This window comes from Clarias gariepinus, chromosome 3 (assembly GCF_024256425.1).
Source record: "Clarias gariepinus isolate MV-2021 ecotype Netherlands chromosome 3, CGAR_prim_01v2, whole genome shotgun sequence".
Classification (NCBI taxonomy): domain Eukaryota; kingdom Metazoa; phylum Chordata; class Actinopteri; order Siluriformes; family Clariidae; genus Clarias; species Clarias gariepinus.
In genome coordinates, this window is record NC_071102.1 from 37,343,264 (window position 1) to 37,347,941 (window position 4,678).

The window sequence follows — 4,678 nt, forward strand, 5'->3', positions numbered from 1 at the left end:
ACCTGTAAGTTGGATAATCAGTTTCTGCATTGGCACCTTCACACAGCACTGCGGCATCTTGGATCTCGGAAAACCCATCCAGCACAAGACATAACACATTGACATAAAAAACTATGTCAAACTAACAAGCGATAAATGTTTGTCTCTGTATATAACTGTGACAAAGAAGAATTGGGGTTTATACCGTGACTTAAAATTATTAATCTTGTTTTTTATTAACTTGTGAATGGTACAAGTTTCAAAAGATACTTAAAACTCTTCACCGTCATATGATACGTCTTTATGTAATGTGACCCCTTTACTGGCAGTCTGTGGGTCACTGCAGTTCACCCCGACACACCCCGGGAAGCCACCATCTTAAGGAATGTTCTAGAGGTGAAAAGTGTATTAGACAGGTTGTTAGTGGTTGTGCACCACAGGTAGGCTGTGAGTTAGAATAGAAGGAGAAATTCTGGAGTGAGTTAGATGAAGTCATGCAGAGCATGCCCAGAGGTGAGATAGTGGTGATTGGTGCAAATTTTAATGGACAGGTTGGGGAATGGAACAAAGGTGATGAGAATGTGATGGGTAGGTTTGGCCTTCAGGACATGAATGCAAAAGGACAGATGGTGGTGGACTTTGCAAAGAGGATGGAAATGTCAGTAGTAAATACTTTCTTCCAGAAGAGGCAGGAACATAGGGTGACATATAAGAGTGGAAGCAGAAGCACTCAGGTCGACTACATCTTGTGTTGACGTTGTAATTTAAAGGAGATCAGTGACTGCAAAGTATTGGTAGGGGAAAGTGTAGCCAGACAACAAAGGATGGTGGTGTGTTAAATGACCCTGGTGGTGAGGAAGGTGAAGAGGACAAAGGCAAGGCAGAGGACAAAGTGGTGGAAGTTGAAAAAAGAAAAATGTTGTGCAGTTTTTAGGGCGGAGTTAAGACAGGCTCTGGGTTGTCAGGAGGTGCTTTTAGTTGACTGGACAACTACAGCTAAGGTGATCAGGGAGAAAAGGGAAAAGTGGACAAGGAGACTTGTACAAGGACGTGCACGGAGGAAGTCCAGGACTGTATACAGGGAAAGAGGCTAGCTAAGAAAAAGTGGGACACTTAGAGGACTGAAGAGAGTAGACAGGAGTACAGGGGGATGCAGCATAAGGTAAAGGTAGAGGTGTCAAAGGCCAAACAAAGAGCATATGAGGACTTGTATGCTAGGTTGGACAGTAAGAAGGGAGAGGTGGATCTGTACATGTTGGCGAGGCAAAGAAATAGAGAAGGGAAGGATGTGCAGCATGTTAGAGTGATTAAAGGGAAATCAATGGTGTCAAAAGTATTTACATTCATTACTTGAGTAGAAGTATAGATACTGTACTAGGGTTTAAAAAGACTTATTTAGAAGTAAAAGGGGTGCAGGGCCAGGGGTAGTTCAGTGGTTAAGGCATTGGACTACAGTTCGGAAGATCCCAGGTTCAAACCCCACAACCACCAAGTTGCCACTGTTGGGCCCTTGAGCAAGGCCCTTAACCCTCAACTGCTCAGATGTGTAATGAAATTAAAAAGTAAGAGCGTCTGACAAATGCTTAAATGTAAAAGTGTAATGGTTTCAAAACTACTTAAAGTATAAAAGTAACGTGAGGGAGAAAAAACACTAAGGATAAAAGCTTAGGCTGTGCCACGGGCCTATATACTGCACTAACACCTCATAAAAAAAAGAAAAATGTGGTGTTGTTTTTTTTACTGAGCATTAACATGTTTTATGGAGAAGAAGATATGATAACTAGTTGCCTATAAGTATTTTAATGGTGCAAAAACTAATTTTTAATGGTCAAACTTCAGAGGCGTGTCATCGGTAACCTTTATTGGAAGGTAAATGTACATCCAAGCTTAGCTGCAGGAATCTGTGAGGGCAACAAACAAGAAAATTAGTGTACCCAGGACAGGCTTAGTAACAATTATCCTTGTCATCCAATCTAACAGCACTAATGTTTATTGTAGACAACCAGTCTACAATAAACATTAGTGCTGTCAGAATGAATGATTAATCCAAGTGATTAATCAAAAAATAATTTATATATATATATATATATATATATATATATATATCATTCTTGTTACCTGTCATTCCTGTTACCTTCCTGGTGCTGTTACCTTCCTCACTGGTGCTTGGTTGTGACATTTCGTTGAATCTTGAGTCTCTATCACGGACATCTTTGTCTACTTATCACAACCTCATCAACCGAAAATGATATTTTATTTAAACGTCCTTGCTGAAATGGGTAACGTGACGTCATGTGCAGGTGCGATGGATTGTATATGTTTATACTTCTCATCCATCCACAATCAAATTCGCTCCATCCGGATGGCACGATTTATCCGGATGTTTTTTTTTTGTTTGTTTTTTGAATGACAAGCTAAAATAAAATAGGAGTAACAAGGCTATTTTTAAAATGTAAGGATTAGAAAGTACAGATAATTGCGTAAAAATGTAAGGAGTAAAAGTAAAAAGTCGGCTGAAAAATAATTACTCAAGTAAAGTATAGATACCCAAAATTTCTACTTAAGTAAAGTAACAAAGTATTTATACTTCGTTACTTGACACCTCTGATGGAAATGTACTGACAGGTGCCATGAGGGTGATGGGAAGATGGAAGGAATACTTTACAAAGTAATGAATAAGGAAAATGAAAGAGAACGAAGGGTAAAAGACGTGACTGTTGTGGAGCAGTAAAAATCAGTAAGAGTGAGGTGAGAGGAGGGCGTTAAGAAGGATAAGGAGTGGAAAGGCAGTTGGTCCTGATGACATACATGTGGAGGTAGGAAGTGCTTAGGAGAGGTTGCTGTAGAGTTTCTGACTAGTCTGTTTAACAAGATTTTAGAGAGTGAGAGAATCCCAAAGGAATGGAGGGTAGTGTATCGTTGCAGATTGCCAAGAACAAGAGGGTTGTACAGAGCTGTGGCAACTACAGAGGAATAAAGTTTATAAGCCATACAATGAAGCTTTGGAAAAGAGTAGTGGAAGCTAGGTTAAGGGTGGAGATAAGCATCTGTGAGCAGCAATATGGTTTCATGCCTAGAAAAAGTACAACGGATGCAATATTTGCTTTGACGATGCTGATGGAGAGGTACAGAGTACTTCCCAAGGTGACAGGGAGTTGCATTGTGTCTTTGTAGATTTAGAGAAAGCGTATGACAGGGTGCAGAGAGAGAAGCTGTAGTATTGTATGAAGAAGTATGGAGTGGCAGAGAAGTATGTTAGAGTGGTGCAGGACATGTATGAGAGCTGTAAGACAGTGGTGAGATGTGCTGTAGGTGTGACAGAAGAGGTGCATGTGGATCTGCATCAAGGATCGGCTCTTAGCCCCTTCTTGTTTCCTATGGTCATGGACAGGATGACAGATGAGGTTAGACAGGAGTCTCCATGGACAATTGTGTTTGCAGATGACATTGTCCTTTGTAGCGAGAGCAGTGAACAGGTGTAGGAAAATCTAGAGAGATGGAGGTACGCTTTGGAAAGCAGAGGAATGAAGTTTAGCAGTAGCAAGACAGAATACATGTGTGTGAATGAGAGGAACCTAAGTGGAACAGTAAGGCTACTGGAAGCAGAGGTAAAGAGTGCGCAGGACTTTAAGCACTTAGGGTCAACGGTTCAGAGCAAAAGAAAGTGTGGAACGGAGGTGAAGCGGTACATTTCTTTGAATGGGTGGAGAAAAGTGTCAGGTGGGTTATGTGACAAAAGAGTATCAGTGAGAGTGAAACTGAGCTCTACGGCTTAGAGACAGTGGCACTGAAGAAAAGACAGGAGGCAGAGTTGGAGGTAGCAGAGATGAAGATGTTGAGGTTCTCTTTGGGAGTGACAAGGATAGATAGGATCAAGAATGAGTTCATCAAAAGGACAACCCATGTTAGATGTTTTGGAGATAAAGTCAGGGAGGCCAGATTTAGGTGGTTTGGACATGTTCAGAGAAGAGATTGTGAGCATATTGGTAGAAGAATGCTGAGGTTGGAACTGCCAGGCAGGAGGTCTAAAGGAAGACCTAAGAGTGAGAGAGGACATGTTAGTTGGGGTGAGAGAAGAGGAAGCAGAGAATAGGCTTAGATGAAGGCAGATGATTCGCTGTGTCAATTACTAAAAGGGATTAGCTGAAAGACAAAGAAGACCTATGACTATTATGTAATGAGGTGGCAAAGTGATGTAGTGGTTAGCACTGTTGCCTTGCACCTCCAGATGTGTATGTGGAGTTTACATGTTCTCCCCATGCTTGGTTTCCTTAGGTTTCCTCCCACAGTCCACGCCACGACCCTCTATACAGAATAAACGGTATATATTGTAAATGAAGATGTCACAAGTCATTGACACTGGAGACTCCTTTCATACATGTTACACATGCTGCTGTACTTGTGAATAAGCTGTTGCCATGGAAACGCTGTAGTAATAACTACATGTATCAAATGAGCGCACTGAGGCACAGTAAAGCTTTGGTTTGCAGCTGCAGTACTGTCAGATGGTTTAAAGCTATTTAAAAGGCATCTGAAACTTACCTGGTCACCATGACAACTGGCTTCGTTCCAAAAGCTTCCATACTACCGCAACAAACAGTAGAAACAGGACAGCTTCTGATTGGTTTGATGGATAGGCCACGCCCACAGCTGCCAGTGGGAGAGAGCTACAGAGAGAGAGGGAGAGAGGGGTCAGTGG